The sequence below is a fragment of the Maniola hyperantus genome, chromosome 9 (genome assembly GCF_902806685.2).
Source record: "Maniola hyperantus chromosome 9, iAphHyp1.2, whole genome shotgun sequence".
NCBI classification, from domain to species: Eukaryota; Metazoa; Arthropoda; class Insecta; order Lepidoptera; family Nymphalidae; genus Maniola; species Maniola hyperantus.
In genome coordinates, this window is record NC_048544.1 from 13,073,230 (window position 1) to 13,100,630 (window position 27,401).

A 27,401-nucleotide genomic window follows, 5' to 3' on the forward strand; every position below is an offset into this window, starting at 1 on the left:
GAGCCAGAATTTCGTTAATTGCTTACGATTGAAACTATTTTTTTGTGACGAATCTTCTGATACTATAGGCAGGGCCCACTCAATATTCGCTCGTTTTGCTTGGTTTCCCAAACTATGGATCGCGACCCACTGGTGGGTCGCGATCCATAGTTTGGGAAACCCTGTGTTAGGTCTATACTAGACATTCCACTTTCTTTGTACCTACTCGCTACTGTCTCATATGATACCTCGCAATTGCTGTTGCACTCTGCTTTTTATAACCTTGACTAAAGATATAAATGCGAAAGTGTGTCTGTTTGTTTGTTAACTTTTACATCGTGAAAATGCAGGTTTTGTACAATAATAAAGCTTGCTTAAAAATATTGTGGGTGTGTGAAAACGATTTTTCGATTCAGGGATCCGTGCCAATTTTTGTTAGAGTCGATATATAGCATAGTAGACCAACTTATAAAATGTATGGGGTCGTATGCATTTAATTGAAAATTAGTTATATGAAGTTGTTGGTCGTGTAAATAGCAAGTATATTGTGACGGGCAACTACGGAACCTTACACTGCGAGTGACCTGACAGTTGACACTCACTTTACCGTTTTTTTTAAACTGGTTTAATTTTTACAGCACTTATCACTCGAAGATTCCACTGTCCAACAAACATGGAGGCCAAACAAATCATTGTGTTAAGTAAACCATTAACAACATATTAAGGCATCATTGATACTGTCGTATGATAACGTAATGAGCAAAGGCTAATCGTTTTGTTAATAAAAAGACAATTAGGTGTGATGATTTGAATGGACCCGATTTTAGGATAAATAACATTTTGTTTACATTTTGTAAGTGTGTGATAATTTTTTTTTAATTTATAGACTAGCGCTTGACTGCAATCAGACCTACTGACAAGTGATGATGCAGCTCAAGATAGAACGCGCCTGTCTAGAAGATGTCTATTCACTTTTGACTTAAAGGTACCTATACTAAACTGTAGTGCAAAACTGATGCCGGAAGGGCGTTCCATATCATAGCGGTTCGAATTAGAAAAAACCGGCCAAGTGCGAGTCAGGCTCGCGCAATGAGGGTTCCGTGCTACAGTCGTATCTTTTCGACATTTTGCGCGATAATTCAAAAACTATGATGCATAAAAATAAATAAAAATCTGTTTTAGAATGTACAGGTGAAGACCTTTCATATGATACCCCACTTGATATAGTCACTCACTTCGAAAGTTGAAAATACTAATTATTAAAATTAAATTGTGGTCATGAAGACCACAATTTAATTTTTTTTGTGTGATCTAACCCTAAATTCACGGTTTTCAGATTTTTCCCCAAATGTCAGCTATAAGATCTACCTACCTGCCAAATTTCATGATTCTAGGTCAACGGGAAGTACCCTGTAGGTTTGTTGACAGACAGACGGACAGACAGACAGACAACAAAGTGATCCTATAAGGGTTCCGTTTTTCCTTTTGAGGTACGGAACATAAATCGCTTCGTACGTGTCCGTGGAATTTCGGATACGTTCGGGTGCTGATCTTGACGATGACTTGCGGTACGATAGTGAAAAAGTGAAGAAGGAACTAGGTCAAAAAGTTCTGGGCACACTATCCGAAATATATCCTGTAGCATACCGATAGACAGGCAACTAGGCAACTCAGATTAGAAGGCAGATAGATCAAGACTTGGAAGTAAATTGCAACAAAGCTGGATGGAGAAAAAAGCATCGTGCGTAGACTTTTTCATTGGAATAAGCCAATGACCTGCCAGCGGGTACAGGCGGATGGAAAATTTGCGTCGAAAAAAAAGACGACGCATACCGCCCGATAAAGTACAGTCGACTGACAACTTTAGCTTGAACAGTTTGATCTGGATTCTGATGGTCTTTTATTTAAGTAGCCACTAGTCAGGTGTACGGATAGTAGACAATCATTGAAATAAAGCATTAGCAAGAAAATCAGTTGGGGTCCCAAGATGCTAAAGTGATAATCCCGCACCGGTAAGTGTAGTGTAGGTGAACCTTGCACTAATAGGATATAGCACATTAAACGATTCGCAGACAACCGATGGACATAAACGGTGAAATACCTTAATATTATTATAATATAGAAAGTTGGTTTAGATGCCGAAATAAATCATATTGAGCAAAACAACTTTCCTAAGAGCCATAAAAATTGTCGAGCAGATCCAAAATTTCGAAGAACACTGCAGACCATATTATATTGGCTTAGTCATCTAAGCATATGTAGACCTATTTGTACACTCATTTTCTGAAAAGGCTCTACATGTTTACAATTTAATACCTTTGAAAGATGGTAAACAGGATGGTAACGTAGGATTATCTAGAAGGCGTCAGCCGAGACTAGGTGCGGTGTTATATCCTATGGTTTCTTCCATTAACTAATTACTATACGTGTAATGAATTTTCCGATATTTAAATTGCAAATATACCACAAACGTTTTTAAATTATTCACTGCTAAACTTAACAGGTTTATTTATTAGTTTATTTTTGTATACAAGAAGATTCGGGAACTTACTTGTAATTTTTATACTGTCAAAAAAACGCCAGTGTTAACCGTCTATCTCAAAGTACATAAAAATTACGTGGCATCAGATATCTCCTCCAAAAGACTACCAGATTAAATCTTTTATTAATCCCCCGAGATGATAAGACTAAAATTGCCATACATCAACATTCTATAATCTGCCGCCTTTCACCAGATATCTATTATCCGCTACCTATTGCTTTCAAGACACAAGAGTATTTACACCGTTATGCCCGAATAAACAAGAAAGTTCATAAACCAAAACCCGCCTAATACTCTTAAAAAATCACCACGGATGAAGGGCATATTTTCATATTATACTTACTTATTCCCGAACGCTTGGGTCAGGTTATTTATAGAACCTGTTGGAATTTCTCAAAATTGATTCTTGGTAGGGGGTGTGCGTTGTAAATAAAACCTACCTATTTGAGCTATACGTGAATATATCATTCAGTAAGTTTCTCCGTCTACGTCATGTAGATATATTTTATATTCTCGGAATCTACACAATAGAATTTTCATTTTTTTCCAATCTCGGTAGACTTCCCTTAAATCATTTCTGTTTGTTACATCCGCCATATTGGGTTTGTAATGACGTCACGCAGAATACTAAGACGAATATACACAAAACTCTTCCGTAGCCCGGTAAAAAATGTGGAAAATAATTATATTGCATCACTGCCCATAATTATGATAAATGCGAAAGTGTGCCGAGGAAGCAGCGGATTGAGTGATTTCTTTGGAGAATAACACACTTAGGCTACTTTGTATCCCTAAGAGTTGCTACGGAAGTTTTGAAAATCTAAATCCACGCGGACGAAATCGTGGGAATTAGCTAGTTGGTTTTATATAAGTAAAATTCTGCGTAGTCTTAATGTGCTAAATTGTCTTGGCACATCCAAATTAAAAACTACAGGTGCTAAACACTAATGTTATGTTGCACAACACATAACATTTCTTATCTTTGCGTGTCACGGCGAGGTATTGGTAAAAGATTATTGGTATTTGATAAAAGGAGCCGTACAATGCTTTACGGAAAATGTGTAATATGGAATGTTCGGTTTAGTCCCGGTTTATTATTGAAGTTGGCTCTCTCCTTGAAAGATAAGTCAAAAACATATTTTGCCGTCTTTCAAGGAAATGTAATAAATAAAACACGATAAATATTGATTCATTATAATACAAGTAATAAACTTTTAAGCTATCCGATTTAATTTCATCGCTTCACAACATCAAGTAGGTATTTGGCTTCCAAAAAAAGGTGATGGTAAAAAAATTGCGACTAAAATTTTTGCTTATTGAGCAATTTTGTTGACTCTAAATATGACTAAAAAATAAAAAAAACAAAATATTTAAAAATAAAGCTAATTTAAAAGAATTAGATACTAAACATAGAAAAACCTTGAAATAGTTAATAAGTTGCTGATTTTTTTGCTAATATAGAACCAATTAAACTACAAAGGAAGTCTATCTCACAGATGGAAACCAATGCTTAATAAGACTTAGTAGCATCTTTGTTTTGTATCTAACTGGGTTTTCTTCCACTTACTCGTACATAGCAGCGATAAGATAAAACATATTACATAGATCGTGGATCAATACATATTTTAAACGCATTCTTGAACGTTCACAAGACACACAGACATGATCAGCATCTAATGAAACAAATGGTATCGTAATGCGTATTGTACAAACTTACATTAACAGTTGTCTTAACTATATTTAGCAATGGTATTAAAACAGGTCACCGAGGTATCCAACTTGCCGTTGCAACAGACACAATTGTTCGTAAATGTTAACAGCGGCCTTTTCCGTCACTCGCTCCATACAAATGAAGTTTGGTTGTCATATGCATTAACCTAGCTAACTATGGGCCTCATAAGAAAGCACAGAGTCACTCAGCGGGCGTTGGAGAGAGCTATGCTCGGAGTTTCGTCATCAAATCAGAAATGTCGGTTACTCTACGGATCTCCTCAGATCCGTAGAGTAACCAACATAGCACATAGTTCGTAAAACCGATAGACGTTGAGGTCCCAAGGTGCTGGAATGGCGACCTCGCACCGGAAGACGCAGTGTTCGACGACCCCCGAGTTGACGGACGACATCAGACGAGTCGCAGGGAGCCGCTGGATTCAGGCTGCGCAAGACCGTGGCGTATGGAAGTCCCTACAAGAGATCTATGTCCAGCTGTGGACGTCAATCAAACTTGATGCAATTTTGTTGACACGTTCTAGAAACTAATATCTAGGTGTTTCTGTGGTTTGCTAGTTTTTGTACAAATAACAGCTAAGTAATTTTAAAGTTACGCGGCTTTAAAGATCTGTATCTAAATCCTGGAAACTGTGTAACTTTGAAACTGAACATTTGTACGGAAATCTGGAAAACGATAGATATAGATATTAGTTCTTAGAACGTATCTATGTACGTTTGATTAGTTAATATTCAAATGGAAGCCAAACTGCGTTTGTATAGAGTGTACTACGAATAAACTCATCTTAATAGTTTGACATTGCATTGATGGTTTCGTAATTGTTGCTATTAATCCAGAATCGTTTTTAAGTGAAATGTTATGAAACTTTAATGAGATAGTTAACATCAATCTATTCTAAACTCATGACTCTACGTAAATTCATGACTTCTCAATTAACATCTGTAGATTCTATGTAAGAGTGATAAATGTTGGCATTAGGAAAGAAAATATTTATAAAATAGCTTTAAATATTTTTATGAATGGACTTACAGTTTGTGACTCAGCAAGATAAATAGACAATTACATGAGCAAAACATACCTATACGATATACATACGATATATATCATATCAATTTCTGATAAATAGCGCCATTTAATTTACCAATTTGTTTATAGGCTCGAGTCTATCTATGATTCACCTTTAAAAAATCTTTTTGTATAGTGACCGACGGTAATTTTTTTTCCAGACTTGCCAAAGAAAAACTGTTCCTCTAAGTTTTTAGTTGTACTTTTATTCTTTTGAACTACCTTATCCCCGCGACTTCATCCGGTGAACTACACAAATTTGAAACCCCTATTTTACCTCTGAGGGTTTGAATTTTTAAAAATCCTTTCTTAGCGGATGTCTACATCATATAGCCGCCAAATTTTAGGCAAATCTGGTAGTTTGAGCTGTGTGTTGATATATCAGTCAGTTAGCTTTTTTTATACTTATATTAGATTTAGATTATTATCTAGATTAGATTCAATGGTTAGCGGATGGACAACTCGAAAAACGTCTACCCACGACCATCAGGCGTTCACAATTGGCGTGGAACTGTTGGTAGCCAGGAAACCATGATTCATTCACAATATCTGACAAGTTTAACTACTGTAAATAGATAGCTATTCAAACAATCAAACATTTAATTAACGGTTCACAGACTCGTGACATAGAAAGTAAAGAGTAGCATTGCGGCATTACACATATTATGTGTGATAATAATATTATGTCACCAGGGCCAGCGTTCTGTAATCGCATTGGGACAGACCTACTTTGTGTATGTATTCTATTTTGCTCAATACATACATAGTTTCCAAGTGTTTATATGAAGTGTGCTACATTTACTTCAATGAGGGGCAAAGGCCTTTACTCATCGAAGTTATTTTCCACAATGATAGGCGCCAGCTCAAGTTCGTTTATTACGTTCTGACTGATTAACAATAGTTCTCGAGCTAATATTATATTTCCAATTTCAATTCCTTTCGGTTTCTTTTACCATTACCCAGTCGTTAAACATTTATATTTACATGTAATCTGCATGTTATTCATAGGTAATGTGTCGTTGACACGAAATATCGTATTAGTGTTACTGATATCAATATTTAAGCATTTTAATTTCTTCAAATAACGTTTAACGTTTTAATTATTTGAACAAAACTAAATTTTCGAATGTTACACAACAATCTTCCACCATAATTAAAAACTTTTAACTGTTTTTAATTTCCAGTTCTCTGTTTTTAAATTAATATGATTCACGATTTAGTTAAAATGTCCGGAGAAACCGCTCAATACTAACGATTTCTTGGAAAACGAAGTAATTTATCTAACTAATTGGTTCTAGCGTGTTTTATTTTACTGCTTGTGATTGAACGGCGTCGGCCGCCAGTTATGTGGGACATCGCTCTCGTCTCCTGTGATCTTTCGACCACATTTCACCGCAACTATAAATCGAAATTGCAAAACGCCAAATGGACAACCTTAGCAGAATATTCGCCGGGTTTTTCAGCTGCAGATGTTTAAATTATATAATTTATTTCGAACCACTTGAACGTTTGATGTCGCAAAGTGGGCTAACTGAAATATATCGATGAAGCCACTTTGTTTAAATTGGAATGACTTTTGTTTTTACGAAACGCACAGACGCGGCGTTTCCGACTCTTAGCTACTACTTACAACTGAATATTTTATATATATATTTTATGGATACTTAATGTCTTTTTAAAAATATTAAACTCTTACTTTATCGGGTAATATATTAGATTTATCTTCTTACAACTACATTTAAAAAAGACTTTACCTTTTATATTCATTCAATAGGTACATTATCACGCCATGAATATTTTTCTTTGTTATGTAGTTTTGATTTATTCTTCTCTCTCGTTTTTCATTTGGTCTCTCGTTTTTTTGTTAATTTAAATACTAGTTATTATTTAATTAATCATCGACACTTACTCTAACTTTAGTGTTTTGAAATCTTATAGGATTATAATTATATACTCTCCAATATTGTTCTTTTCAACTCATTTATTACAATAAATCAATTAAAAATGTTTAGTTTTCATTATCAACAGCCGAGTTAGGTTATGATGAATAAAGTTGCTCAACAGTTACATTGGCTGTAAGGTTTTTTATTTGGCATCTTTGAATTGAAAATGGATGAGGCTTGACCTTCTTGTTCTGTCGAAACGAATTGTGTTTAGTAAATAGTGATTCTTTTACCTTATGGCTCTGTTAGATCGGAGTTAAAATTTTAAACATAAATCACGTATTACAAAACAAGCATGAAAAGAGACAGGTAAACGGACGGACCGGCATTAATGATCTAATAATAATATAGGGGTTTGGCTAAGGTCCAAATACTATGGTTGCTTGTAGGCAAAAAATTGATAGTTAATATAATAGGTTTTTCAATAATGCTCCTGGATTTACTACTACTTAGGTCAGATAGCGAATTTTTCTTAAAAAACTTCAAAAATTTCTTCTCACAAATTGATTTTCTATGTTATTTTAATTTTATTCATAACATGTCTCAGTAACTTTTTTTAACTATTGTCAACCCTGCTTTCAGATCATAAATCAATATTTTGTTACGCGTTTAAAATTTTACTACTTTTGCTCGTACAACAACATTCACATACCTACTGTCCGTAACTTTTATGAATTCCGATTTGTCGATAGACTACTCTCTCTTACTTGGAGACTCTATTTCAATACGTCTAACATGATTAATTTATGTTATGTTGTTCGCGAAGTATTTGAATGATGTTATACATTTTGCCTTCTGCATTATATTAATATGAATGCTTTATTATGACTTGTCAGCCTTGGTATCCGACTGTACTTCCATTGCATCCTGTTCTTTCTAATTTGACTTTTTTTTTGAATACTTAACACACACATTGAGGAAACTGAAAGACGTTATGAAATTTGTTTCGTTACTTAGACAAAGTTTGCTAAGCATCTATATCGAATCAACAATTTTTCACACTGGTTTAGTAGGTACTGTAAAGCTTGCAATGTTTACATTGCATGCTTCGCTTAACTGACAATGTGGCTGATTCCATTGTACACAATCTCTAAACTAAACTAAAATGGCACGTCTAAATCTATTGCTATCCCTTTCATAATGTTGCTCGCGGAAAAGGATAGCACTAGATTTAGACCTGTTAATTTAGTTTAGCGTTAATTTAGTTTAGCTCAGAGACAGTGTACAAGAGAATCGGCCCCAATAGCTATCTATAGGTAGCTGTGGCCCTACCGCGGTTGTTTGACAGCTACAATGTCACGATCGCAATCATCTCTGATTGGTTAACGCTCGCTCACTATTGGCCACAATGCATTGTTGCAGGTTTTAGACAATCGCCCTACAGTAGGGCGATTGTCTAAAACCTGCATCAATCATTATTACAATCTCAATTGTTCTGATTGGCTGAAATTGTGCGATTCTTGTTTCAACAATGCATTGTGGCCAATAGTGAGCGAGCATTAACCAATCAGAGATGATTGCGATCGTGACATTGTAGCTGTCAAACAACCGCGGTAGGGCCACGGGTATAGATGCAGAAACGCCATTTGAAGTCCGCAAATTATTTTAGGGGAAAAAATTCTAAGCGCACAAAATTATAAAAATACGCCAATAAAAATTTAAGTTCAAATAAAAATGTTGAAAGGACCTCAAATAATTTAAGGCACTTTGTTTAGAGTATCTGCTATAACCTCCAAAAATATGTTCCTAAAATTTAAGGTCCTCTCAAATTGCGACAATTTTTTGAAGAAAGCAGCAGAAAGCTGAAAATTCCAAAAACATTAGTAAGTAAAAATTTAAGGCCCTCTCAAATTGCGGCAATTTTTTGAGGATGTATGCTCAAAATTCCAAAGTCATGTTAGTAAAAATTTAAGGTCCTCTCAAGAAACGTTAATGTAATGTAAATCTGGGTAGCAGCGAAACTTACCTATTAGATATAGTCCTGAGCCCAGGTCGTCGACAGAACACCAACAACGCCAAGGAATTGGCCGCCGTAGATACAAGAAACAGGGCAAGGAGTACCACCTCCTCGACAAGCCGGTCTTTCGCTTCCATCCCCTCTGACATCAACGTTCGTCCAGGAGACAAGAGAGCCGACGGTTCCATACAAAAGTCATCACTAAACACTAACAGCACTTTGCACGCAATCTAACAGTTCGCTCGCAACTGCAGTAAAGTTGCGTGAAGTTTTCTTTGAGAACACGCTGGTCGTACCGGCCGCGTCTTTCTCGATCCGCTGTCAGTTGACAACTGACTGGCGATCGGGCCAAGTTCGCTTGAAACGCGTGGCATCCCCGCTCCAAGACTGTTCACAAGTAACTATACATAGTGTATCGCATACCTATATTGTCGTCTATAGTATTCATAAGCTTTGTACCATAGCCATTCGGAAAACCGTCATCCGTTACGATTTTAAACTTGGAACTGGAACACGGTTAGGTATGCTCGTAAAGTTTTCGGCAATATTTCATACAAATATTATGTTTGAGTAATAAAACGTAAGAACTGCAATAGATTTTATATTAAGTTTTGTTTCAGTCCCTGCCCTCATAAATGTAAGCATGCAAATAAATTTTATGTGAACAACTTTGAAGCCAGGCACTAGCTAAAGCTTCTACTGACTTTGTACAACCATGTGAAAGCAGAACTTTGGAACACAAAATCTATTTATATGCTGGCAGGAAGTGGCTGGATGAGAAAGGCTGAGAACTGGGTGGCTCTTTAGGGAAGGCCTATGTCCAATTGTGGACGTCCACAGGCTGCTGATGATGATGATATATTAAGTTAAAGGCACACAGTGTGGCCTAATTCCGTTGTACACAAACTCTGAACTAAACTAAAAAATTAAAAATATACAGGCCGAATTGAAAACCACCTCCTTTTTGGAAGTCGGTTAAAAATGACACGTTGCTTGCGAAAAAGGATAGCACTAGATTTAGACCCGTTAGTTTAGTTTAGAGATTTTGTACAAAAAAATCGGCGCTAATATTAATAATCGTGATTAGGTACGTATTATATTTTAGACTATACCTAAATACTTAATTATTTTTTCTGGGTTGTTTTTCAATTACGCAGTTTAGTAGCACACAAATACATATCTACGCTACACCAGGAAAAAATTGTAAAAAATATTTCAAGAACAAATATTTTACGATTGGCTTTTTGCAATACCTAATTAGCCTAATGAGGAAAAATTGTATCAGTTACGCTCGAATTGCAGTTTTAACACGCATTAACAGATAGACACTAACCAGCCATCCGGTATTGGGTATCACATGAATCAATCAATCAGTCAGCCTGTTTGAGTCCACCGCTGGGCATAGGCCTTCCCGAGAGCGCTCCACCACGTGATAGTTAATAATACCTCCATAACTTCAGAGTGCAGTACCCTGGAGCATCAGGATTGAGGAGTTCAATGATGAAGTGCTTACTTTTGGTATCCACAATATTGACTCATCATCAACAATCCCTGAATACCCACATCTTAGTACCCTACAATATCAGGGTTAAAAAATTTGAACCAGGAATACGTAGAAAATTTCCACAATACCTAACGCACTGATTTGAAAACCTCGGAACGGCTAAAGACTAATGATAATTGTCATGATGAACAAGGAAGCTTAGTTTGTTTAGATAAATTGAATAAAACAATAAATAAACAGTTCCGAATTCTTTTCGGGAGGTCGGGGTTTTGATCCCAGGCACGCACCTCCAACTATTCGGAGCTAAGCGCGTTCTAAGCAATTAAATATCACTTGCTTGAACAGTGAAGGAAAACATCGTGAGCAAATCTGCACGCCTGAGAGTTCTCATAACGTTTTCAAAGGTGTGTGAAGTCTGCAAATCCGTACTGGGCTAGCGTGGCAGACTATGGCCTGACACCCTTCTCATTCTAAGAGGAGACCCGTACTCAGTAGTGGGTATTATGGATTTATATTAATGTTGAAGATAATATAAAAGAACATAGTACATATTATTGAGTATTTCAGAACTCAACATTTTTTATCTAAACGACCTTTTCTGTGCGGATAAACTTTTCGTAAACTTCTATCTAACTTTGATATTGGAGCTTTCAATCTCTCCGTCATTAAAATTTGAAAGTGGAAAGTTAAAGGGAAAATAATTTTTAGTGAAGAATTTTGTCACAAACTCTGAAGTCGTAGGTCCAGAACCTTTGAGATTTCATTTCACGCGCGAATTTTTCTGCGAAAGTTTGCTCGGTTGGAAGGGATGAGGGAATTTTATTCACAATTTAAGAGCCTAGTTCAAGTTGGTTTAACGCCCTTGGTAAACACGTGTACTGTACGGGCACGTGGCGTAATTTTTTTTATATTATAATAGCGAATGAACTAGCAGGCGGGCCAGTCGATGTCACCGCTGCCCATAAATATTTGCAGCACCAGAGGAACCGCCAATGCATTGCCGGCCCTTTGTTGATACGCCCCTTGAATAATCCGATGTTGAAATCTAGTGCAAATTGTATCGAATGATACTGACGCATTTTACAAGGTACATAGTGACCGGCACTGTCATTCGTATTGAGTCTATATGTACTGGAATCAATACACTACACAGATTTCAAACCCCTATTTTAACCCCTTTAGGGGTTGAATTTTCTTAGCGGATGTCTACGTCATAATAGCCTATCTGCATGCCAAATTTCAGCCTGATCCATCCAGTAGTTTAAGCTTTGCGTTGATAGATCAGTCAGTCAGTCAGTCAGCTTTTCCTTTTATACATATAGATATGACGTGATTTAAGCAATATTTGTAGTGTATTATAAGCCAGATTGGTAGATCCAATCTTTGAAACACAAATTACCTACACGGTCTCATTGATCTAAATATATAAAAGGAAAAGGTGACTGACTGACTGAATATCAACGCAAAGCTCAAACTACTGGACGGATCGGGCTGAAATTTGGCATGCAGATAGCTATTATGACGTAGCCATCCGCTAAAAAAGTATTTTTGAAAATTCAACCCCTAACGGGGTGAAATATGGGTTTGAAATTGGTGTAGTCCACGCGGATGAAGTCGCGAGCATAAGCTAGTTTGTATATAAATCTTTGAGCCCTGTAAAACTTCGTGTGTCATCGTTTTTGTAAGAAACGCTAAGATGAGTTTGAAAAATCCGCGTTGAAAGACGAAATAAGGTAATTTAGGGTTACTGGCTTTAACCCAGAAATGATCAGCTTTCGGTCGTTTACATTAATGACGAAGTTAGAGTCACATTACCCGCGCAGTGCCAAAATAAACACCTGCTGAAATAGATCGTTTTAGACTGATCTATTAGTAGTAAGTCGAGTAATAAAATAGTCATTCTTGTTGACGCCGGCTACTTCTTGATTTACCTATTATCAAGTTTAAAAGCTTGAACTCGATATCGATATTATATCGATCGAGTTTCATACCCAAAGAGCAAGAACTTTTTCCCTCCATATGCTACAGAGTCTATACTCTATAGCATGTGGGGTATCATTGGGTAGATAACAAATATTCATTATTTTTATCTTCATAAAGTGTTGGGCCGGTTTTAGAGACTTAAAAGGAATTGTTTAAAAAAAATCTTGCTCAACCTACTTGCAAATGAAAGAATTCAAAAAATATAAGTATTATTGTGAATTTGATAACGGCCGAATTTGGCTATTCCGTTCCATCTGTACTAGAGTCCGGAGAAGTTGATTAAGCCGTCGCGTTGGTCTCACTAATCACTAATATCTGATTAAGAATATTATAGTGAAATCGATTTTTAATAGTGCCCTCTGAGAATTTTAGGTTATAATATCCTCAGACACACCGTCTTTACCGTCTTCACCGTCACCGAAGGGACTTTATTGGTCCCCTGAGGTGGGCCCTCAGCAGGCGCCGCTGCTGGCTGAGTTGCGCGAACGTGTCTGGCCCCGTAGCCCAGCCACCGTGCGATGCGTGGAACATTGTGGGGCTTTAGTCAGTACATAACCTCCGTGCCTCCCCGAGCGCGGTGACATCAATGAGGATTTCCCCACGGAAAATAGGATAATATTTGTTTACTGTCTCTTACAGGGACGTCAAATAACTTTAACTTAACATTTAAAGGGGCTCATATTGCGTATTCTTCTATTCTATCTATCTATTATCTATTTAAAGAAGATTTTAACACTTCCGGTCAGTGTTTGGCACCGTTAAAGACATACGCACCTAGCTGTCTATTCTCTTCATTCTATTGAATAGTAAAATATAATTTATTTGAGTACAAAGGCAGTAAAATATAATAAAACATAGTAATAATATATTTTACTGCCTTTCGCCCACAACGGATCATGTGGGATTTTATTTGCCCGTTTTTCCGCCGTTTAATTTCGTAAAACCCTTTTCTGCAGCTAAGTAACTAGGTATGTTCTATTTTCCTTTATTCGGATGGGAAATAGGGGAAATATCAAACCAATACTAATAATTATTAGTTCATGACCACAATTTAATTTTTTTTGTGTGATGTAACCACAAATTCACGGTTTTCAGATTTTTCCCCGAATGTCTGCTATAAGACCTACCTACCTGTCAGGTCAACGGGAAGTACCCTATAGGTTTCTTGACAGACCGACAGATAGACAGATAGACAGACAACAAAGTGATCCTATAAGGGTTCCGTTTTTTATTTTGAGGACCCTAAAAAACACACTGACTCATTGCTCTATTTTGGAGGTTATGGCGTGATTGAAAGATAAGCTAACAACCAAACCCACTTTCGCATTTATAATAGCGTAGTGAATTCGAACAAATGCGTACCTAGTCAAGTCTTGTGTGGGCTCGACTCTCGCAATTATTTATCTGTATTTCGACTTATAAACAACTCTTTTAGACCTAAATTACGCTAAATTCAAACAGCTTTATTTTTATAAGCTAACAGATGTCTAAGATTCCGTAAATTTATGGAACTTATACAAATCGGTCTTGCAGTATTACGCAGAAAACAATTTTTTTGCTGTATATTATTATGTGAGATGTCGACATATCAATAAACAATATATTTTACATAGTTTAAGTTAGAGCTTTATTATGTCACTAGCTGATACCTGCAACTTCGTTCGCGTGGATTTAGATTGTCAAAAATGACGTAAGAACTTTTCGATTTTCTGGGATAAGAAGTAGCCATAACAAAAGCCGATGTCCTACAAAGTACAGAACATAAATAGATCGATACCTCGCCAAATAAAACGGAAAATTATTATTGACTCATAATATTATGACGATAGAATTGGCGACGAATGAAAAATGAAAGCGTTGAGTGAAGGCTAATGTTAGATCTCCGAAAAGAATTTTCTAGAAAATCTTTAAGTAATAAAGAAGTCTTTTTTTTAATAGAGATAGCGAGCAAACGAGCAGGCGGGTCACCTGATGTTAAGTGATTATACCGCCGTCCATGAACATTTGCAGCACCGGAGGAACTGCCGATGCGTTGCCGGCCTTTTAGGAATTTGTTGGTCCGCCCCATTGATTTATTAACTACCTAAGGTAGTTAATAAATCAATGGTCCGCCCCTTGAATAACCCCACGTTGTAATCTAGTGGGAACACCGCCGATGGGAGTTGGTCGCACAGTTTGCAAGTCTTTAAGAAAAGTAATAAAGTGAGGAGTAAAAATATATCTAATACTCAAAGCGTAATCTTAGTCATCTAAAATTTTCATGCATTAAAAAAAAGATTAGATTAGATTCCAGTGCACCTGAAATATTTTTCCGCCATTAAATGCGGTCTGATCAATGTTTAAAATGCGTACTTAGAATGTGTAGCAACTGGTAAGGCGTTAAAAATAAATAAACAAACAACATTACCTGTAACGACGTAGCAACAAACAAAGAATTTCTAATAACGTGCTTTGAATGAATTTATAACTATTTATTGATGGAGAAGGTCGCCTGCCTACTAAGTGAGCCCAATTGATAAGAGACAAGCGTCTTCTTCCCTAATCCCTACATCATCATCATCATCATCAATATCATGATTAACCCATCGCTGGCCACTGAACACAGGTCTCCTCTCAGAATGAGAAGGGTTTGATCATAGTCTACCACGCCAAGTGTGGAATGGCAGACTTCACACGCCTTTGAGAACAGTATGGAGAACTCTCAGGCATGCAAGTTTCCTCACGACATTTTTACCGTTACGGCCATTGTGCACTCCTCCGTGATTTGACGGATCCGTGAAGAAATACGAATCGAATGTCAGCCACTTCGAAGAATCACGGATACGAACCGAATACGGATAAGTGCACAAAGGCACTTAAAGAAATTGATATTTAATTGAATAAAGCGCACATAACTCCAAAAAGTTAGACTTGTGTGCCCGGGATCGACACCTGGACCGTTTTGGTCAGCTGGCATGGCTAATCTCTGGACCGCTTGGTCCGAAAGTCTCTCCCGACCGGGAGGGCATTATTATTGACCTCTGACACGCGAAATGTTGTAACGAAGCCTTAACACTTTATTCATCAAAATGTATAAATTAGTTTGGCGATTTAAAGGGAACCAATGAACCGACAAACACACCAGTAGCACTTTCTTTCTTTCTTCTTTCTTTCAATATAAGAAGAGACACATTTTTCCAACGCCTTTGATCTCGATATAAAAGATCGAGTATGCCATGACTCTGTCATATAAGTAGGTCCCGGAATTACTGAGGCCGTCTCGGGTCGCTCTCTTAACACAACTTTGACTAGATGGCTTTGTCAAACCTCTGGTAGGTAAGTACTCTGCGAATAATCTGCTAAACATGAAAATATCTTATGACCGGTACCACACGACACACATCTTAAACGTTTCTCTAACCTCACAAGCACAACATGTAAACACACGTGCTTTGAGCAATGTGATGAATTGCGCAAGAGACCACATGGTAACTTGATTGATTAAGTAGGTACCTAGGCTAGGCACTTATTTATTTATTGTACTCTATCCTATGTATCATGTTACCGCTAGAACTTCAAAGCTCATATTGAAATACTAGTTTATGCTCGCGACTTCGTTCGCGTGGACTACACAAATTTCAAACCCTTATTTTACCCCCTTAAGGGTTGAATTTTCAAAATTCCTTTCTTAGCGGATGTCTACGTCATAATAACTATCTGCATGCCAAATTTCAGCTCAATCCGTCCAGTAGTTTCAGCTGTGCATTGAAAGACCAGTCAGTCAGTCAATCAGTCAGTTAGTCAGTCAGTCAGCGGCTAGAGAGAGACAGCAATAGCCACAAAGCAAAATAAGAAGAAGAAGAAGAGAGACAGCAAATGAACTGTCGCATTGCTACTGCTGTCGCGTTGCGTTTTACGTAATCACCCCGCGGCTCTGGTAGAAGAGTCATGGCAGCATTCGACGGTAGTACACTAGGTACCTACAGTGAATAAATATACAAAAGGTACAGTGATATCCTTTTCACATTTTCGCTAAAAATCAGTTTAATTATGGCCCGTTAATGTGCGCATCGTCAAAATTCTAAGAAAATAATCAGCACTGGTCCATACATTAAACCTTTAAAGACCTGAAATTTAAGTAGCATAAACCAACTAAGTTATTCTACACCTGTGGTTTCATTTGACTTGTCAAAAGCACAATAAAAAGTTTCTATTCTATTCTTTCGAACTATGTGCCCACTGCCCTGCCCATTGCCACTTTAGCTTCGCCACCCACTGAGCTATGTTGGTTACTCTGGTTCTCCCATGGATCATCTCATTCGGACGAACCACATCAGGCGATTTACAGGGAGCCCCTGGATTTAGGCGGCGCAAGACCGAGGCGTGTGGAAGTCCCTACAAGAGACCTATGTCCAGCAGTGGACGTCTATCGGTTGTTGTTGATGATGATTCTATTCTTTAATAAGGTATGTTCCGAAAAATGTTTTAATTAAGTAATTGCCTAGGTCACAGTTCCTTTATCTTACACTAGCTTATGCTCGCGACTTCGTCTGCGTGGACTACACAAATTTCAAACCCCTATTTCACCCCCTTAGGGGTTGAATTATCAAAAATCCTTTCTTAGCGGATGCCTACGTCATAATAGCTATCTGCATGCCAAATTTCAGCCCGATCCGTCCAGTAGTTTGAGCTGTGCGTTGATAGATCAGTCAGTCAGTCAGTCGGTCAGTCAGTCATTCAGTCACCTTTTCCTTTTATATATTTTAATTAAGTATATTTAAGTTATTATAATAATGCAATGTTTTAGCTGTTAAATAAATAAAGAGTATGGTCGGAAGTCGACTATTATCACTTAGTGCAATAGCTTGCGGCACGACCGTATGTCATTCGTTTCACAACTAGAAGCAGGAAGTATAGCTATGATAGCCTAGTGGTTAGGACGTCCGCCTCCTAATGGGAGGCCGGGCGTTCGATCCCGGGCACGCACCTCTAACTTTTCGGAGCTACTAGAGTTATACCCGGGATTAACACAGATTACTTTTCATACCGGAAAATCAAAGAGTTCTCATGGTATTTAAAAAAAACCTATATCCACGCGAACGAAGTCGCGGCCATCAGCCAATTTTATATGGGTACCTAACTACCTATTTTTTTTTATTTTTTTTATTCAGATACAAGTTAGCCCTTGACTGCAATCTCACCTGATGGTAAGTGATGATGCAGTCTAAGATGATAGCGGGCTAACCTGGAAGGGGTATGGCAGTTTTTATTAAACCCATACCCCTTTGGTTTCTACACGGCATCGTACCGGAACGCTAAATCGCTTAGCGGCACGGCTTTGCACGGATTTAATTAATTTAATTTTTAATTCTCAAACCTTTCTTAGTCGAGATCTACGGTATAGACTACAAAGAGAACCTTAAGGAAAACCTCAAGTTTCTAGAAACTGCAGCGCTATAGGTACGTTTAATATGTAAGTCAGTCAGTTTCTTTAATTTGTTTACTTATTATATAATAATATAATATGGTCGGAAGTCAGCTATTATCACTTGCAAAATTGATTGCAGCAAGCCTGTAGCACTCTGTATATCATATTTTGTTTCACAACTAAGTAGTGAAGTAGGTAGATAGGATGGCAGTCGCAATTATTCAACCTGTTTACGGAAATTCATTAAGTTACTCGAAGAAATATTACTCGAACGAGTGAGAAATAAATATTTTTTATCGTGGATGAAATCGAAATGGAAATCTTTTATGGTAATGTGAATTATTTATTAAATTCATTACGGACACGCCCGGTACATGAAATAATATTATCTTCTTCAGAAATTACTCATTAAACATGAATAAAACACGTCATCCATGCTAATATTAAAAATGCGAAAGTGTGTCTGTCTATCTGTCCGTCTGTCTGGTGAAAAGACTAAAGACAGACGGAAAGACGCACTTTCGCATTTTTATCTAATTCTAGTTGATCCACCCCTGCTTCGCTGGAAATTCCAAAAATCCTGAAACGAAAAAATTCAATATCAAATATATATATATATATATATATATATATATATATATATATTTAGGGTTCCGTACCTTAAAAGGAAAAACGGAACCCTTATAGGATCACTTTGTTGTCTGTCTGTCTGTCTGTCTGTCTGTCCGTCTGTCTGTCAAGAAACCTACAGGGTACTTCCCGTTGACCTAGAATCATGAAATTTGGCAGGTAGGTAGATCTTATGGACCGACCAAATTAAGTCTGCTGTGGGCGGTCCTTTGCACGAGTGTACCAGGCTGTCAGCCAGCAGGGAGAAATGGCGAATGCTCGTGAGGCATATAACATCTGCCCTCAAAGACGTTGCTTCGTGATGACCACGACCGCTCTGCCAAGAGTGATACGACAAAGAAGAAGAAGATCTTATAGCTGACATTTGGGGCAAAATCTGAAAACCGTGAATTTAGGGTTCGATCACACAAAAAAAAATTAAATTGTGGTCATGAACTAATAATTAGTATTTTCAACTTTCGAAGTGAGTGACTATATCAAGTGGGGTATCATATGAAAGGTCTTCACTACATTCTAAAACAGATTTTTATTTATTTTTATGCATCATAGTTTTTGAATTATCGTGCAAAATGTCGAAAAAATACGACTGTAGTACGGAACCCTCATTGCGCGAGCCTGACTCGCACTTGGCCGGTTTTTTAAATTACTACTTTCTACTAATGTATAGATTAGTAGTTAGGTAAAATATGGATTATGATTTTATGATGGTACGTTTCATAAAAGAAATATCCAGACTACGGCTTATGTATAACATAGATACATGTGGTAGGTATAGCCAGTGGCGTGCAGGTCATAGAGGCATAAAAGCACTGCTTACCCCAGTTGTAATAGTTCAATGCATATTTTTCATTATGACCTGCCAGTAAATAGGTTCCTAGCTAACTAATGCTTACCCTGGCTTCAAACACTGTGCAAGCCACTGGGTATAGCCAAGGTTTGTTTACATTAGTTCGACCTTTGGGTTCTCAAGGTGTGTTTTGTTACGACTCAGCCGCGCCCAAGGGTCGTGCGTTTTGGGTTGATCTGCGCATAAAGGTTCGACTTACTACGGTACTACTCCAGTGAACAAATACTTATTAATATTTACTTAGGCTGTTTCGGAAATAGTTTATGTATTTAAATCTAATAACAACCTTAAACTTAAACTTAGTGGATACTTGTTACAAGATTTCCGGGTTCTATTCCGCGTTGGGAGTTGTTAGGTCAATATTGTGTATTCTACCGTCCGGGGTTCGATTCCGGTCTTTAACTTTTCGAAGAGATATGTGTTTTTTTTATTCAAAGACTAAGCTATTTTGGGTTCCGATACGATGCCGTGTAGAAATCAAAGGGGGTATGGGTTTATTAAAAACTGCCATACCCCTTCTAGGTTAGCCCACTTCCATCTTAGACTGCACCGTCTGGAAGGGGTATGGCAGTTTTATTAAACCTATACCCCCTTTCTACACGGCATCGTAACGGAACGCTAAATCGCTTGGCGGCACGGTTTTGCGTTTAATGCTTTAACGGCGAAGGAAAACATCTTGAGGTAACCTACATGCCTGAGAGTTCTTCGTAATGTTCTCAAAAGTGTGTGAAGTCTGCCAATCCACACTTGGCCAGCGTGGTAGACTATGGTCAAACCCTCTCTTATGCTGAGAGGAGATCCGTGCTGTGTAGTTGGTCGGCGAAGAAGACAAGGGGAATTTTAAAAACCTAAGTCCACGCGGGTGAAATCGCAGGCATTAGCTGGCAATAGACACTAATCCATACTAATATTATAAATGAGAAAGTGTGTCTGTCTGTCTGTCCATCTGTCTGTCTGTATGTCTGCTAGCTTTTCACGGCCCAACAGTTTAACTGATTTCGATGAAATTTGGTACAGAGTTAGCTTACATCCCGGGGAAGGACATAGGCTACTTTTTATCCCGGAAAATTAAAGAGTTCCCACGGGATTTTTAAAAACCTAAATCCACGCGGACGAAGTCGCGGGCGTCATTACTAGTAGTACATAAATAATACGCATAATTCAATACCATTATTATGCTTAAACGAGTTGATAATTCATATTATGTATCTAAATAAGGTGTAATGTGAGAAAAACGTGACAAATGTGCTAAGCCCATAGACTTATAAATTACTTCGTAAGGACAGGGCCATTGAACAAGCAAAATGGCACCGACTCATTGGTCCTAAAATGTTTATTAAGCACCAATGCAACCTCAGTGACGCCTGGATTTCAAACGGGTCGTTTATTAGTACTTATCTAAGAGGTGGCGCTGATTTATTTAGTTCCAAAACCGTGAAAAATTTTGTGCGCTTGGGCATATCTTGTAATTTATGGCAACAGCACGGCGCATGACACGTGACCTTTTATATGGTAGACTTATCCATGTATTTAATACGTCATAATGACATACGGTTAGTCGTAAAATAATAATAACGGTAAATGAGGAAGTTTCAGGGCGAACGTGGACAGCCAGGCAGCTCTTTCAGCTCTGTCCTCTGAGGTTGTTAACTCAAGACTGGTTGAAAACTGCAGAGACACCCTGGCCCAATACCGGGTGGTTCTACGCTAGGTACCAGAGCATGCTGGAATAGTTGGCAACGAAAATGCTGACATTCTGGCTAAATCATATAGATATAGGTATTATTTTTCGTTTTTAGTGGGTGCCGTACACAGCGCCATCTATGAAAATTTTATGGAACGTTCGCTCTGAAACTTCCTCATTGACCCGTCTACCCTCTGCTAGACCGTGAGGGTAGGCGAAGATACTCCGCCATCGACAGAGCAGAGATCATGGCGGAGTATATGGAAGGTCAATTTACCCCCAACCCATCGGCCACCGACGACACCACGACCAGACACCACGCGGCGATCTACCAACAAGTGGAAGATTTCCTGTCGGCCCAGATACCTCCGCTTCAGGGAGAAGACTTTATCTCTCCGTCTGAACTGAGAAAGACCGTCTTCAGACTACCAAAAAAGAAGGCGCCAGGCCCTGACAGGATCCCGATCGCCGCGTTACAGCAGCTGCCTCGAAGAGCTCTCGTAGCACTGACGAGAGTTTTTAACGGGGTACTCCGTACCTCACATTTTCCTGAGACTTGGAAGCTGGGAAAGATTATCACTATCCCCAAACCAGGAAAAGACCGCCGTCTACCAGGGAGCTACCGTCCGATCACCCTTTTGCCGCACATCGCGAAGCTGTTTGAGCGTCTATTGCTGCGGAGGCTCGCCCCCCACTTACAACCGAGGGATGAGCAGTTTGGCTTTCGCAGTAATCATTCCACGACGCTCCAGCTGGCAAGAGGACTACACCACATCGCCAGTGAGAAGAACAGAGGATACTGCACCGTCGGGGTCTTTCTAGATATCGAAAAGGCTTTCGACCGCGTGTGGCACGCCGGACTCCTGGCGAAACTTCTCTCCACTAACTTGCCACCCGCGATCGTTCGTCTGGTAGCTTCATACCTGGAGGGCAGGTCGTTCTATGTATCCGTGGACGGCGCGGACTCCCAGCCTCGCCCAATACGCGCCGGAGTACCCCAAGGCAGCTGTCTATCACCATGTCTGTACGCAGTGTATACAGACGATATCCCTACCCTCGCCGGTCATCTGCGAGAGGGGGAGGAAGACGTACTGTTGTCACTTTACGCTGACGACAGTGCGTATCTTGCGTCGTCCTATCACCAAATTGTTGCCACTAATCGCATGCAACGCCTGTTGAACCTGCTTCCTGAATGGCTGGACAAATGGAGAATGGCTGTCAACGTGGGGAAAACGGCAGCCATTCTGTTCGGCGTACGGAAGCCGCTACGTCAGCTCCAACTTCGAGGCCAGGGCATAGAGTGGCAGACTTCGGTGTGCTACTTGGGGTGCCGCATCGACTGTAACCTAAACATGGTTCCGACGGTGGATCACGCCGTGAACCACGCAAAGGCGGCCACGTCGATGCTGTACCAGGTCCTCACCTCAAGACTATCACCGAAGACCAAACTCCGTATCTACGGAGCCTATGTCCGCTCACGCCTGACGTATGCGGCACCTGCGTGGTACGCTCTTTGTTCGGCTTACCAGAAGCGCCGGCTACAGGTTCAACAGAACAAGTGCCTGCGCCTGATTGTTGGAGCTCCGAGGTACGTCAGAAACGACGTCATTCATCGGGATACCAAGACGCCCACCGTGGAGGAGTACGTCCATGCACTTGCGCGGCGAATGTTCGCCCGCGCGGACCATGGACCGTACATACACCTCCACGGGATAGCACCGCTTCAACCCAGACCACCAAACGGGCGTCCTCTACCTCGCGAGCTTCTGCGGTCACCCACACCAGCGCAACGTGCTGATGAAGAGGACGACGATGAGGACGACGCAAGCTTTACCGGCGCTGATAATACCCCTGTGCACAATGACGAGCCCACAGCCTACAGTACGGGCGCCCTGGACCCAACACAAAACCGAGACCTCGAGGCCCTAAGCCAAGAAGGCAGGCCTTAGCCGACAACGGCTTAAAGGACGTTACCGGGGAAGCGTTCTTCCCCGCGCCACACCCGGGCAAGGAGGCCATGCCTCGAGGCCCGTACCCCCCGTTTTGGCCTAGGTCAAACGGAGAAGACCCCGCTGCCTCATTGATTCGTCGAAGTTTAGCAAGTAAGTACTAGTGGATACCCGGCGTGTGCTAGTACGCTAAAAAATCATTAAAACCTAAAAAAACATATTCGTATTATTCCCTTTCTAATGCAAGTGGTTTGGCGCCCACCGCGATTTTTTGCAGCGATACGAAGAAAAAGTAGGATTGTTTTAGCAGAATTAATGAAAAAATTCGCACTCGTTTCGCTCGCGCTTATAGTCCTTGGTTGAATCATGTGTTTCTTTCATAGGCTGCTAGTTCTAAGTTCTTATGCACGACTTATCTGTCTAAAGCATGCTGCAGCCGCCTTTAATTTGAATGATGTAATAATGTATTTTTTTTGTATGATTCTGTTGGTGGTTCAATAAAAATAAAAATCTATCGTGTATGATACTCGTAACTGTCTTGAGGTTCACAGTCCTTTTAATAGGTATCTAGAATGCACTAACGTGAGAAAAACGTGATGCGTGCTATCACGTTTGATCACGGGTGGCAGGACTACACTCCAGAGGTATATTGGCTTAAGAGCTGGTGGTAGGCTGATAGGCAATATTATGGTACTTATCTTGTGTTAGAGAGTAGCGACCTCAGTTTTAAAAGAATAATAGAGTAGGAATAAACATAAAAATAGAATAATTTCCGCGGAAAAATATTTTTTATGTTAAAAAATTTAAAAATATTAATTGTCCTTTACGCCTTGTGACGTCATTAATCGCTTTTGGTACAGCGTGACGTAAATAATTAATTATTAAAATTATGCGATCAGCGCGTCTTCTGGCGCATAGGTCTCGTGAGCAGTTTGCTCGGTGGTAAGTGATAATGCAGTCTAAGATGGAAGCGGGCTAACCTGGAACGGGTATAGCAGTTTTTATTAAACCCATGCCATGCCCCTTTGGTTTCTACACGGCATCGTAACGGAACGCTATACTAGCTTGGCGGCATGGCTTTGCCGGTAGACCAGACCACAACCCTCCACCTCCCATGGCCCCACCAACCTCTCGGTTACATGGACCGAATCGCGGGAGGGCGCCCGTTCGGTACTTACTCTCGGCGTTTTCCCGGAGCGCCTTCTTGACTTTCTACAAATTATTTTATCTCTTCCTTGTCCCTTATGCTCACTCTCCCCCCTTGGGGGCTAGACGCCACTAGCACACCTAAGATCCCCGCTGCTGCTCCTCCGTGGTGCCGGCCTGGCACCTGTACGCTCCAACCAGAGACCAGACCAAAGAAATTATATAATAAAATCCCGAATTTCCCTCCCACTAATAAGACCACAGCGCTCACCACTGCGCCATGGAGGTCGTCGTTACAAACCTCCTTAAAAATTCCCGCCAGCTCTGTGCGGTATTGAGCAATGGGCAATAGACACCATGGTGACTGCACACGTGCTTTGACAATGCAGTATTGAGACATACATCTTTATTTATTGCACATTATAGAAATTAGTCTTATATACAACTAGCTTATGCTCGCGACTTCCGCGTGGACTACAACCCCCTAACCCCTTTGAAACCCCTATTACACCCCCTTAGGGGTTGAATTTTCAAAAATCCTTTCTTAGCTATTTACGTCATAATAGCTATCTGTATACGTCATAATAGCGATAATAGTACAATGGTAGATACACTAAATAAACGATGCCGTGTAGAAACCAAAGGGGTATGGGTTTAATAAAAACTGCCATACCCCTTCCAGGTTAGCCCGCTACCATCTTAGACTGCATCATCACTTACCACCAGGTGAGATTGCATTCAAGGGCTAACTTGTTATTTAAAAAAAAACAAGCAATTTCTACATAGAGTTCAGTTACTCTGTGGTTCAGTCTTACAAAAAGTTTTTTTTTTTGTGAATAAACATTTATGATGTTCATTGTGATAGCTATAGCAATAACGAGAGTTAACGACCTTTTATAATAAATTAGTACCGACTGTGTGAATTCCATTATTCTATACAATATACCTACTCTATAGTCCTATAGAGCAAAATTTGTAAAGCCAGGCGTCCATTAGATGATAGATTTTGCTGTCAGTTTTGCGACAACCACTTTTTTTTGATTCAGAATTCAGATACAAGTTAGCCATTGACTGCATTATCACCTGGTGGTAGGTGATGATGCAATTTAAGATATAAGTGGGCTAACTTGGAAGGGGTATGGCAGTTATATTTTAAGCCCATACCCGTTAAGGGTTTCCACACGACATTTTTTTTTTTAAAAGAATATTAGCCCAGTTAATTACTGACTAATATTCCCCTTTCCCCTCCAATTAAGCGTAAAGCTTGTGTTAGGAGTAGGTACGACGATAGTGCAACGGGTGGGATTTGAACCGGCGACCATTCGGTTTTCAGTCCGCTCCTGTAACCGTTGAGCTATCGAGGCTCATTTGACATTGTACCAGAACGCTAAATCACTCTTCAGCACACTCGCTCACACTCTCATCAATGGTATTAAACAAAAAATTCCAACTACACACTCGCTTCTCATTGCTCGCCAAGTCGTTTATACTTTTAGCTTTAGCTCAACTCGTTTCTCGTTAATCGTCGGGCGATGGGACAAGTGCCTAATGGACGCCTTAACAGTATTTACGCAATACCTACTGTTACACAACCAGGCGTTACGTTGGCATATTAGTTAGAACCCTTTTATTAAATTGAGTTATTATTTTTGCGTAATCAATAATTAACTTCGCTCACTCGACTCATTCATTACTAACTTACTTTGACCTTACCTTAACACTAACTACTTTTATTCAATGCGGAAATAGAACTTAGTTTTCTCGTTAGGTTGCTAGATTTTTCTACGAATCCGTGCAATCGGCACTTAATTAATTCAAGATTTACCTTGTAATTAAATCTACTTAATAATATTTTATTTGCGGACTATCTAAAAAATGTGGGTGTATAAAAAACGCAATCAAAGGAGCCTTTCTACGTTTCGTTAAATTTTATCTGGTTCCCGACATGATTATATCTATAAAAAATCATCATGATTATATCTATAATCATGTCGGGAAATCCGCGCGTTGCCCTTGGCCGCTTACTAGACATTATCTGTGGCTATTTTGTCTATGTGCGCTAAATTGACAATCAGTGTTGCCAATTTATAGCATAGCCTCCTTGCCCGGGTGGGGCGCGTAGTTATCCGCTACGGCATGCCTTCTTGGCTTAGGGCCTCGATGTCTTGATAGTGTGTCGGGTCCAGGGCCCCCGTACTGAGTCGTACTAGATAGCGGTACACCCACCTCTAGTACGACAACGTATGGTTACACCCAAGCAAGAAATAAAATCTTTTTCTAAAATGCATCTGTATCATACTGTTCTATATTATGTATTACGTCATATTCTCAGGTTCTCCAGGAAATTACGTGGAGAACTAGTTTCGCGGTAGTTTAGACCGCTTTTATGGTGCCATTGACGCAAATTTGTTGCTGTACTAATTATATAATGGTAATAAGTACCTATATTATATAGTTTGTCTGTTTATTTGAGTTGTATGTGAGCGCATCACGCTTAACCAATTTAGATGAGACTTTCACAGTTTAAAAGAAGATAATTGCCAGGTTAGGTATAAAGTATAAACTTAGGCCAAATAAATACACAGTATATACAACTTGACCCATATGTGGGTAAAATCTAGGGTAAAAACTTGTTAGGTGTTGCAAAATAAACTCGAATTGTAGTGTACTTAGCGTGTTATAAGTAGGTATACCTACTAGCAACAAAAGTAAAAAATATTTTTCCCTATGTAAAAATCAGAGTCACTCAGCGGACGCTGGAGAGAGCTATGCTTGGAGTTTTTTTACGTGATCAAATCAGAAATGAGAAGATCCGTAAGAGAATTAGAGTAACCGACATAGCTCAACCGGTTGCGAAGCTGAAATGGCAATGGGCAGGGCACATAGTTCAAAAAACCGATAGACGTAGAGGTCCGTAACTCCGTAGGTGCTGGAATGGCCATCTCGCACCGGAAAGCGCAACGTTGGAAGACCCCCCACTAGGTGGACGGACGACATCAGACGAGTCACAGGGACTCGCTGGCTTCAGGCGGCGCA

General features: G+C 39.4%; 1 protein-coding gene across 1 annotated transcript in view; it reads right to left on the reverse strand.

Annotated features, from left to right (window-relative positions):
- The window catches only part of LOC117985277 (terpene synthase-like), a 383,491-nt gene that overhangs the window by 267,404 nt on the left and 88,686 nt on the right, over positions 1-27,401 (reverse strand). The gene's annotated exons all lie outside the window — the stretch shown is intronic.